Source organism: Balaenoptera ricei, chromosome 11, assembly GCF_028023285.1.
Source record: "Balaenoptera ricei isolate mBalRic1 chromosome 11, mBalRic1.hap2, whole genome shotgun sequence".
In the NCBI taxonomy this organism is placed as follows: Eukaryota; Metazoa; Chordata; class Mammalia; order Artiodactyla; family Balaenopteridae; genus Balaenoptera; species Balaenoptera ricei.
Genome location: NC_082649.1, coordinates 22168058 through 22180592, shown reverse-complemented (window position 1 = coordinate 22180592; position 12535 = coordinate 22168058). Strand labels below are relative to the sequence as shown.

At 36.4% G+C, this 12535-nt stretch overlaps 2 non-coding genes across 2 annotated transcripts; one reads left to right on the top strand and one right to left on the bottom strand.

The window, feature by feature from the left end:
- The first annotated feature begins 619 nt into the window (after positions 1–619).
- TRNAR-ACG (transfer RNA arginine (anticodon ACG)) lies at positions 620–692 on the top strand. Its single transcript has one exon. It is a non-coding gene; the product is annotated as a tRNA-Arg (tRNA).
- A 3036-nt stretch (positions 693–3728) lies between these two features.
- TRNAF-GAA (transfer RNA phenylalanine (anticodon GAA)) lies at positions 3729–3801 on the bottom strand. The gene has a single exon. It is a non-coding gene; the product is annotated as a tRNA-Phe (tRNA).
- Positions 3802–12535: the final 8734 nt, after the last annotated feature.

The following is a 12535-nucleotide window of genomic DNA, read 5'->3' as shown; positions in this document are numbered from 1 at the left end:
CCTTGAATTTCAAAAACCTGGTCTCCTTCTTAACGTAGTAAACCACTCTTAGAGCACTTTTGCATTTTCAGCTATTTTGCCTACTTTGAACAGCTAAGTACATTTTTAAGCCAATTCTATTCTGTTTTCTAAGTTTCTTTGTCAAATGAAATTCTTAAAATGTATATTTCTGTTGAATTCTTGTCTCCTTATTGCATTTTGAGGGCAGATGAATATTCTGAGGGAAAAAAAGAAGGAATGAAGAGCTCAAAACTAGGCAGTAATATAAGCTGGGTAAGAAAGGATGTGAAATAAGAGTGAGGAAAAGTGAACAGATAACTGAGTCCATAGAGATTTGTTCAAGCAACGAGAGCAGCTGCATACTAAGCACCAAACAAGTTTTCAACGCATAGTCATAGAATAAGTGAAGATTAACCATTGTTTTCAAAGAAAACATTTTATGTAAATCTATGTTATGCAACCAAAGCACAAAAGAAATCATGCTTTCCCAAAGTCCATACAGTCTCTGGTTTTAACCTCTTACTCAATTAAAAAAAAAAAAAAAAAGCAATCATTCTTTCAGCTGGCATAAACTGTGGCTAGTAATGAAGATATGAACATGAGAACAACTGTCCAGCAGGGGCCAGTGGCGCAATGGATAACGCGTCTGACTACGGATCAGAAGATTCTAGGTTCAACTCCTGACTGGCTCGGCAAGCTTGGTTTTTTTTTTTCTTCATCTTCCTAGGTACTTTTTTCAAAAGGATACTGAAACAATTTTTAAAGTCTTTCGAATGTATTTTCGTGGAAGTGATCTTTCACCTTCTGTCAGTTGAGTCTGAAAGAGACTTCAGAAGCATCAGAAGACCATCCTGAAAATTTTCTTCCTTTCATCACTTCTTGAACTTGAGAAAAGAGATTGGCTGAAAAAGACCACTGGAAGGGTGGGGGGCGGTGGGTTAAATCAAACTTTAAAGAAAAATAAACGAAAAAAATTTCCTGGCAGTATCTTCTCCATCAATATTTTTTCCCATTGGGAAGAGTCCTCACTCACAGAGGACTACCCTGCACAGCTCTTTCCTCGCATGGCTACTAGCAAAAAGAAAAGGGACATCTCCTGGGGAAAGGTTGGGTCAAGAAAGGTTCGGCTGTTGGGGACGCGGGATGCGAGAGGCTCCTTGCCTCACTCAGTTGGGCCCATTAGGGTTCAGTTCTGAAGCCCGGCGGATGCCCCTCTTCCCCCTCCCTCACCAGTCAGAACCGACCATCTTCTGGAAGTAGGCAGGAGCTGGGAAACCGGACCTCAGTGGACAGAAGAACCAAGAGGAGTGCCCTCCCCATTATTTTTTTAAAGTAAACACCCCAGGAGAAGATGAGCGTGTAAGGAAGACGTGGGAAGGCAGCTTTGGAGCGGCCTCTCCAAAGAACAGACCTACCTCTTTTCTCTGTGTGGAGACAGAACAGAGAGGCTGGGGGGAAATCACTGCCAAGGCGGGAGGGTGGGTGGGGGGTGGGGAGGATTCCTCAAACTAAACCAAAAGAGCATCTTAATATGTGGCTCGATTTCCGAAGGTGTAGCTTGTATCCTCGCTCTGCACCGCAGGTAAATTTATCGAAGTTGCCGACGTGCGCTATGAGGAGCCCTTGAGGCTGAAACGAAAGGAACCACCAAACGCGCTACCTCCGGGGGCCCAAGTCTGTTGGGCTGTGAACGGATTGAAAGGAGAACTGGCGTCTTACAGCTTCGTATTCCGTTCCCAGCTCTTTACTGCTAAAGGGAGAGAAGATCTTCCGTGAAAGCCAAGGGGCAACCTCACGTGGAGCGGGCATTTACCTTGGAAACTGCCTGGGATAAGGAAAGAGAACGAAGCACAGACGTTACGGGAACACACCCCGGGTCTTGCTGCTACTAGGACCACGCTCTAAACAACTCGGTCACTGGCCACCCTGAGCTTGCTTCCTTTTCTCGATTGAAACTCGTTTAAAGCGCCAAAATAATACTGTCTCCTGAAGGTTCACAAAAACTAAGCAGGCACATTTCGTAACTCTTTTTAACCTTAATCCTTCCCTAAAACACAACCGTCTCGTTCCCACACTACTCCTTCAATTTTCTTCAATAAACTTGAACTTTTAAAGTTACTTTTATTTTGAAAAACTACAACCACCAAGGCGAAACGAAAATACATAGCCTTCTTGTTTTACAAAGGAGACAATATCTGAACTTCCGGTTCTGAGCAGCGGCGTTTCGGAGTTAATACGTACCGTGGATTCTAAGTGCCTACTCGGCAGGCACCAGAAGGTCAAAACCACACCTCGACTGGCCGCTACGGGAATCAAACCCGCGCTCTTGGTGTTATTAGCACCACGGCCTAACCAACTGAACTAACCTGCTACTCTGAAAGTTACTCTCTTTTAAGAAAGTAAATTCGTTTACATTTTTTGTGTTTGAAAAATAAAAGGAACTTCTTTTCCCCCGCTCCCTCAAACCACATTCATAGACTTTCTTGGGGAAACTACACTATTTCAATTCTTCTTTCTTATTTGGACTAGAAAATCCACGGAGAAATTTTCGTGCAGAGGCTGTCTAGTTTATTTGTGGAGAAAGCACTGTTACGAGATTTTCAATCGTGAATGAAGGGAGCCTCCGGTTTTTAGAAGCCTGTCCCTACTGGATCACAAATTGCAAAAGTCTCTTTAATGACTTGCAACTTAGTGACCTAATTTTTTCAAGTCGGTATTAAAATTTTCACCCAACTGTGCATTCTCTGTAACACTCAAGTTCCATTTTGAGAAGCAGAGGATCCAAGCACTAGGTCGGAGAAGATAGAACAAGTGAGATGTGCTCTTTGGTCCTTGGTGAGGCTATAGTTTTTATCATTTGAAGTTGAAGGAATCTCCTGCAGCCTCGGGAAGTGTCCCTTTACATTTCCTGAGGTTGTATCATTTCTTTTCTACTTTTCGAACTTTCATGCTGACTGACCCCTAGTTAAATTTTCAACGAATATATTAATTTAAAGCTAAATGAATCAGCAAGTGATGATTTTGTTTAATTTTAGGCCGACTCTGGCGCAAGAGAGAAGCGTGGGTTTCTAGTGGTAAATTTTCAACCGTTACGGGCTCAAGTTCCGCCAGAGTCTTCTAAGTTTTATTCCTCTAGTCTTCAAGGGCTCTTGTCTTGGGTTTCAAGAGCTAAGACTTCCAGGTGCTCAAAAATCACAGAAAAGAAATCTATCTGACACCTCTTCTGCAGTCACACGTCCTCTGTACTTGTCAAAATCTAACACATTCTGGCTTTTGAAGATCCTTGTACATCCCACAATTTGTGTATAGATCCCTGATGTTCACATAGAAAGCCTTCGCGAAGGAATGAGCTTGTTTTAGTAATTTGAACACTGAAAGAATTACTGTAAATAAGTGGAGAACTGAAAGTGCTTATGCCCTGCTTCTTACAGATGCCTTTAATAACATCTAGGTGCAAACTAAATAAAGCACTAAGTTTTGGGGGGTATTTTTGGGTTTTGTTTTTGTTTTTGTTTTTTGTTTTTTTCTTTACCGCAAGGAATTACTTGAAGCTGTGGAAGAATTTATGCATATGGGCATAGAATTGCGTTTTGCCATGGAAATTAAGGGTAAATGTTTGTAACTCCTCACTGTATAAATGACACTATGGACAATATATTTGAAGGTGACGGACATTTGGTATTAGGTCAGTATCTCCTGGTTCACATTACAAAAGGGTGACAAAGAGTTGCCGAAACCCGGGATTGAACCAGGGACCTTTAGATCTTCAGTCTAACGCTCTCCCAACTGAGCTATTTCGGCCACCCAGTGGCTACTTTTCTCTCAGCTACTCCCTTTAAATAGTCTTTTCTTAACAACCTCTTCCATTTCAGAAAGAAAAAAAAAAATTTTTGCCTTGTTTTCTGAAAATGTAACGTATTTCCCATTTCAAAAATAATTGTACCAACCAAAACTCAGACAATAGAGAAACATACTCAAAGTTTCCTGAGTATGATAGGAAGAACAAAAAAACAGTGATAAAAGAAAATTTATGTATTGTTCTTAAGGATACGAATTGGATAGCTATAGGGTTGTGGTGATTCAGAGCTTCCTGTTGGAATGGTAAGCTTCCTAGATACATAAGACAACATCATTTGGGATCATTTCTAGCTTGACGCTTAAATATCTTTTACTCTTTCAGTCGTTTTTTATTCCTTTCTATTCTATTAAGGTATAAGTTATATACAGTAAAACACCCACATCTTAAGTGTACAGCGTGTTGAGTTTTACAAGTTTACACCCCTTTGTCACCATGCACGCTCCCTCCTGCTCCCTCTGATTTGATACCCTCCCAAAGGAAGCCACTGTTCTGAACTCTTTCACTATATCTACTGTCATTTGTTTTTAAACTTCTACATTGAATCAGGTAGACTCCACATTCTTATGTCTGGCTTCTTTCACTCAATATTGTCTTTGAGATTCATCTATGTTTTCTAAAGTAGTTAAAAGCAGTTTGTTCCTATTTATCGACTTCCATTTTATGGATATACTACAATTTACCCATTCTAAAGTCGATGGACATTTGGTTTTCAATTTAGGGTTATTATAAAAAGCACTGAACCTTCTTGTGCATGGTTTTAGGTGAACATAATCACTGATTTATTAGATAGATACATAGATACATAGGTGGAATTGCTGGTCTATAGGACAGATGTATGTTTAACTTTATTAGGTGCTGCTAAACTGTTTTCCAAAATGCACGTACCGTTCTCACTACTGAAAACAATGTATGAGGCTTCTGGTTACTTCACAGCCTAGCCACTACTGGGTATTGTCATTTTAATTTTAGCTACTCAGGCCAGGATGTTGTGATAGGTCTTTGTGATTTTGACTTGCATTTTTGATGACTATGATATTTTGCATCTTCCCATATGTTTTCCCCATTTAAAAAATTGGGTTGATTTCCAGTTTTTAAAAAATTGATTTGTAGTTCATTACGTATTGTGAATACAAGTCCTTTGTCAGATATGTGTTGCAAATATCTTCTAATTTGTGGCACACCTTTAGTTCTCCTAATTTTGTATTTTGAACTTTTCAGTTTTAATGAAGTCCAACTGGACTTTTAATGAAGTCCAGTCTTTACAGTTAGTGCTTTTTTGCAGCCTAGTTCAGAAATATTTGCCTACACTGAAGTCATGAAGCTATTCTATGTTTTCTTCTAGAAGTTTAAGTATTTTACTTTTAACATTTAAGTTGATATTCCATTTTCAATTTATGTATGGTGTGAGATAAGGATTGAAATCATTTTCTTTACTATATGATTTCAATTGACCCAGCATTATTTATTGAAAAGTCAATGTTTTCCCCACTGAATTACAATGTCTCCTTGTCATCAAACAGGGAACTGCATATGTGTTTTTTTTTTTCCCTAGGCTCTCTATTCTGTCCCATTGGTATATGTCTGTCTTTACACCAATATTACTGTCTTAATTTTTTTAACTTAAAAGTAAGTAATAATATCTGATAATATAGGGGCTCAGTTTTGATTTTCTCACTTTGGATTGCCATAGCTATTCTGGATTTTTAAAAAATTATTATTTCAATATAAATGTTAGAACCAACTGTCAATTTCCACCCCCCACTCTCCCCCAAAATCCTGCTAGTAGTTTTTTGTTTGTTTTTGTTTTTTCTTTTTTTGGCGATGCATAAAATCTATAAGTAAGTTTGGGGAGAATTAATATTTTAGCAAGATTGGATTTTTCTGGCCAGGACCATGGTAGATTCCTCCATTCAAGTCTTTAATTTCTCTCAACAATGTTTGGAAGTTTTCAGTGTTGAAGTGTTGTTTTAAAAGATTAACTGCTCTGCATTTGATGTTTAACAATGCTATTTTAGATGGCATTTCATTTTCTAATTGCTTATTGTTAGTATAGAGACATGCCATTTATTTTTGTATATCTACTTTATATACAGTAAATTTGCTAGATTTACTTATTAATGATAATTGTTAGTAGACCATTTGGATTTGTGTGTATGCTATCATGTCAGTGTGATCAATGCTGACTTTACTTCTTTCTAGTCTTTATACTTTTTTTTTTTTCCCTTACCTGCTGTTTACAACATCCAGTACAATACTGAATAGAGGTTACTATGGTGGACACTCCTGTCTTATTCCTAATCTCAAAGAAAGCTTTCAATATTTCACCATTGCATAAGGTTAGTTGTAGGGTTTTTTTTTTCCCCTGAATACTCTTTTAGATTAAAGAAGATACCTTTATTCCTAGTTTGTATGAATTGTAATTATGAATGGGGATTGAAATTTATTAAATGATTTTTCTGCATCTATTGAGATATACATATAATTTTTTTCCTTTAAAATTTAGTGTGCTAATGTATATTGTTTTTTACAGGCTAAACCAAATATTCTTAAATTTACAGAATGAGTTCCATGTGGTCATAATAGATTATTCTTTTAATACGCTGCTGGATTCAATTTACTAATATTTAGAATTTTTCATCTATTTCCCTGAGATATATTGACCTGAAATTTTCTAGTTTTATAAAGTCCTAGTCAAGTTTTGATATCAGGATCATGCTAACTTCATCAAGTAAGCTGGGAAGCTTTCCTTTTATATTATCTGGAAGAATTTGTGTACAATTTGTATTATTTCTTTCTTAAATATTTGGAAGAATTCACCAGTGAGCTATATTGACCTAAAGTTTAATTTGTAGGAAAATTTCATATTAGAGATTCTATTTCTCTGCTTGATATAGGACAGATCAGATTTTCTATTTCTTCCTGTGTCAGCTATGGCAAATTGCATTTTTCACTCTGTGAGAAATCGTTTCATCTAAATCGTTAACTTCATTGGCAAAAAGATGTTAATATTTTTGCTTTGTTGATTTTTTTCTATTGTGTTAGCTTTCATTTCAATGGATTTCTCCTCTTATTTTTAGCATCTTCTTCATTTTACTTTCTTAGAATTAATTTGCTTTTGTTTATCTAGCTTCTTTTGATGAAAGCTTAAATATTTGATTTTCAACCTTTTCTTTTTAACATATACATTTAAAGACATGAATTTGCCTCTCAACACTGCTCTAATTACACCTCAGCACTTTTAATATAGTTTCATTATCATTCAATTCTACCTATTTTATATTTTCCATTTGATTTCTTATTTGGCCCCAGTGTTATTTAGAAATGTGTTCTTTGCTTAATTTCCAAACAGTGGGAGATTTTCTAGATACATTCATTGATTTATAATTTAATTCCACTGTGATGTGAGAGTATATACTACGTAACTTAAGTCTTTGGAGATTTTGTTCATGACTCATTATATGGTCTATTTTGATATATGTTCCATGTACATTTGAAAGTAATATGCATTCTAACACTGTTCTATATATTGTTTTAGATATGTCAATTTAGTGAGGTTGGCTAATCATGCAGTTTAAATTTTCACATCTTTACTATGTCTAGTTTGTTCTTGTACCTTGAATTTCCTGAGCATTTTTTGTTTGTTTGTTTGTTTTACCCTGACAGATGTTTGTCTCTTTAGCTGTGGAAGACCGTAGGAGATGACGTGCTGGCCCTCAGATATTTTGAGTTTTTAGTCTCCTATCTCCTACAGCTTCAAATCTAGCAAACATCTTGAAAGGGAGAGCAGCTGTGTGTACAAGGTAGAGGCCTGTCTCTAGCAGGACTTTCTGTTTTAAACAGTATGATTATGGAAGATTTTACTCTGTCCTTAGAAGCCTTTGGCCAAACTCCCCAAGTATGCTTGTATAGTCCTCCAATCTATCAACTGTCTCATTAGGGAAACTAATCATATTTGGGGCTCCTGTAGTTTCTAAATTGTCATGTCAGCTCCCTTAACCAACCAAATCCTTTCGGGCTTCTCTTTCCTCCAGAACAGTCCTTTTACAAGCTAATCTCAGTATGTTACAAAACAAAAGAAAAAAATCCAGTTAATATAAGCTCACCACAGAAGGGTTTACCCCTCTCTGAAACTCCAATTCATACAGTCTTCATTGCTTCCATAACACTCCCATGTTTTACAAATATGATGTTGGTAATTGTGATTCATCTCGCCGTCTTTCTTGTTGTAGTGGGAGTTTTAGGATTTCGTGTCCTACATAATTTTTCTCAGAGGCAGAAGTTAAGCTCAAATTTCATATTAAGGGGCTTGAATTTAGGACCTCATCTTAAAAGAATTAAAGCATTACCCAGCATACTACCCACATTAGCCATAACAAAGACACAGTCTTTGTCTTTATCAAGAAGAAAGAGCTCGGATACTTGATGAGGACATTATTAGAACCCACTGATCCTAATAAAATTATTTCTTACACCATTTTACATAGAAAAGTGTTATCATAACTATTTGAAAATGGAAATACAATATTTAGAAATGTTCAGTTGTTGTAATTAAAGCCTAATTAACTAAGCACCATGAATAATGAGAAATCCCAAAGTCAGTATCTACTGCACCATTAACAACAATAACATTCTAATCTATAAATAGGAGTCGTTATATATATATATATATATATATAATATTATATATAATATATATTGTATATAATTGCAAAGGCAACACATGGGAAATGTCCACAAGGGAAATTCATTCATTAGAGACTCAATGTCTAGATATTTATTGGTAGCTGCCTAGCATGTACCAGAACTCCCACAAAGAAAGTGTTCAGGATAAACCATATTGTTTGCACAGTTTAGGCAGAGTGAGCCACTTGTGTCATTTAAGAAATGGTGGGAACTATTTCAAAATCTTAGTTTCCAGATGCCAGCTAAGGGCCCATCTTGCAAGCTGATCTTTCTAAGAATAGCAATCTCAGGCTTCTATGTTAACCCTTTTCTGTACAATCCCCTTACAAGTAACTAGACCCAGAGATAAATATTTTCTATTCATCTGATTGAGATTTCCGAGCAATTCCAAATGTAAATAACTTCACCTGTAACTCGTCTACTATTCCCTATAAAAATCTAAGGCAAACCACTTTGCAGAGACACTGATCTTTGAATCTGGAGTTCTCTCCTGAATGCAATAGCCCGAATAAAATAAATCTCATTTATCTGGGTTTTGTCTTTGACAGTTTGTTGCCATGAGTCACAGCCCACCTCAGACACCCATCTTTTCCATCCAGGCACCGAGTCCTCGCAAGCCTGCTGTGGTCCTTTCCTGACTGGCAGTTTGGAGATCGCTCAGTGAGCCCAGCTCCTGGTCCCTGTGCTCCAGACATGTGTCAGTTGTAGTATGGTAAGGATTTGATTTTGGTTCCCTGTTTGAGCACTATTTTGTTTTGGTTTTGTTGCCAATTTTTGTTTACCTTTGGCATTTTGGGTTAAAATATAAAATTCACCCCTCAACCCTCACCATTACATGCTTTTGCGTTATGATAACAATTCAGTTCATTACCTCCTAAAATGGCAGAATTTAACTACTAGGACACTCTTTTTTTTATGTCTTGATTATTTAAGGTAACAAAGTCTTTCCACTTTCGAAACAGCTAAGGTTATTTATAATTACATTACCTCCTATGTTTACTTTTTTAACTAGACTCTATTCTTTAGAGAATTTTTAGGTTTACATGAAAACTGAGCAGAGAATACAGAGACTTCCTATATACCATCTTTTCCCCACTTTGGAGTTTCCCTGAATATTAGCATCTTGCATTAGTGTGATACATTTGTTACAATGGATGAACCAATACTGGTACATTATTACTAGCTAAAGTCTATAGTTTACAGTAGTGTTTGCTCTTTGTGTTGTACAGTTCTATGGATTTTGACTAATGCATAATGTCATGTATCCATCATTATAATGTCATGCAGAATAGTTTCACTGCCCTAAAAATCTCCTGTGCTCCATTTATTCATCCCTCACACAAACCACCACCCCCTGGCAACCATCAACCTTTTTCACTGTCTCTATAGACTTTTCCAGAATGTTCAATAGTTGGAATCATACAGTATGTAGCTTTTTCAGACTGACTTCTTTCACTTAGCTATCACATGTAATGTTCCTCCATGTCTTTTGCATGGTTTGATAGCTCATTTCTTTATAGTGCTGAATAATATTTCATTGTATGGGTGTACCACTGTTTATTCATTCACTTAACAAAGGACATCTTGGTTGCTTCCACATTTTGACAATTATGAATAAAGCTGCTATAAACGTCTGTGTGCAGATATTTGTGTGGACATAAGTTTTCAATGCATTTGGGTAAATACAAAGGTGTTCAATTGTTGGATCATCTGGAAAGACTATGCTTAGTTTTGTAAGAAACTGTCAAACTGTCTTCCAAAGTGGTTGTGCCATTTTGCATTCCCACCAGCAATGAGTGAGTCTCTGTCTACACATCCTCAAGAGCATCTGATGTTGTCAGTCATTTGGGTTTTAGCCTACTAAAAGGTATGTAGTGATATCTCGTTGTTTTAATCTACAAATCCTTAAAGATATATGTTCAACATCTTTTCATACGTTTACTTGCCACCTGTAGTTCTTCTTTGATGAAATGTCTGTTCAGATCTTTTGTCCATTTTAAAATTGGGTTGTTTACCTATTGCTAAGTTTTAAGAGTTCTTTGCGTATTGTGGATATTGGTCCTTTATCAGATATGTGTTTTGCAAATATCTTCTCCAGTCTGTGGTTTATCTTTTCATTCTCCTTGCATGAGCTTTCACAGAGCAGAAGATTTTAATTTTAATGGAGTCCAATTTATCACTTTTTTTCTTTCACCGATCATACTCTTGGTGTAGCATCTAAAAAAGTCATTGCCATGGGAGTTCCCTGGTTGTCTAGTGGTTAAGATTCAGCATTTTCACTGCCCTGGCCCAGGTTCAATCCCTGGTTAGGGAACTGAGGTCCCGTAAGCCATGCAGCATGGCAAAACGTCTTCACCAAACCCTAGGTCTGCTAGGTTTTCTCCTATGTTATCTAGAGAAGTTTTATATTTTACATTTAGGTCTGGTCTATCATCTACTTGAACTAATTTTTGTGACATAGGATCTGTGTCTAGACTGTTTTTGTTTTGTTTTGCTTTGTTTTGTTTTGGCATGTGGATGTCTAGCTGTTCCTGAATCATCTGTTGAAAAGACTGTCCTTTCTCTATTAAGTTGTCTTTGCTCCTTTGTCAAAAATCATTTGACTATATTGGTTTAGATCTATATCTGGGCTCTCTATTCTGTTCCATTGATCTATTTGTTTATTCTTTCACCAGTACCATACTGTCTTGATCACTGTAGTTTTATAACTAATCTTGAAGTTGGATAATGTCAGACCTCCAACCTTGTTCTTCAGCGTCCTGTTGGCTATTCTGGATCTTTTGTCTTTCCATATATACTTTAGAATCAGTTTATCAATATATATAAAGTAACTTGCTGGGATTTTAACTGTATCTTTCAAAGAATTACCTCATTCAATCTAAGTAATCAAATTTGTGGGCATAAATAATAATATGTAATATTCCTTTATTATCTAGTACTCATGACCTCTCTTTCACTTCTGATATTAGTAATTTTGTGTTCTTTTTTTCTTTGTTAAACTGGCTAAAGGTTTATCAATTTTATTGATCTTTTCACAGAACCAGCTTTTGGTTTTGTTGATTTTTTTCATTAATTTCCTGTTTTCAGTTTGATCTATTTCAGTTCTAAAGTTCAATTTTTACAGTCATTTCTTTTCTTCTTCTTACCTTGGATTTAATTTGCTCTTCTTTTCTAGTTTCCTCTGGTGGAAGCTTACTGATTTTAGATCTTTCTTTTTTTTTTTTTCTCATATATGCATTCATTGTCTATTTCCCTTTAAACACTACCTTCTCTACATCCCACAACTTTTGATAAGTTTGTTTTATTCTTTGTCTTCCACTCTGTTTCTGTCTTCTCTGGGTTTAATTGAGCATTTTATAGATTCTTTTTTCTCTCCTCTTAGCATATCAATTAGAGTTCATGTACTGGATACTCCAACTAGTACTGGCTCCAGCTGTGAGCTTTTGCTCCTGGGCTTCTACCCCCTGGCAACTGTGATTCATGGTACCTGCCTCTCTCTCCAGTTTTTTTTGTCAGCAGGTTTCCTTGTGACTCAATTCTCTGATATATCTAAGAAGAGTTGTTAGTTTTTAGTTTTTCTTAGCTTTCCTGTTGTCGTGAGGTAGGGAGTGATGACTTCCAAACTTTTTACAATTGGGGTAGAAACTTGAAGTCCTCTATGTCTACTTTTAAAATCTTATTGTCACTTTGATTAACTAGGCAGCCAAGTATTGTTTTCCAGTAATAAGTGATCCTGTTTAATTAGGTGTTCAAAATATCTGACAACTTTTGACATTTTTCTTCCTCAAATCAAGTCCTAATGTATATCATTTGCAGCTAAAACTGGCTTTGAGATTTCCCAGAAGGCCCTAGAAAAAGAGGTAAAAAGAGAGGTGCTAGAAAGAGTTTAATTTATTTGATATATTACAATTGATGAGTTGCATGGGAAGCGTTGTCAAATTGGAAGAGGTATTTAGCTCTCTACTTGGAGTTAGTCAAACAGCAAAGTCCCCT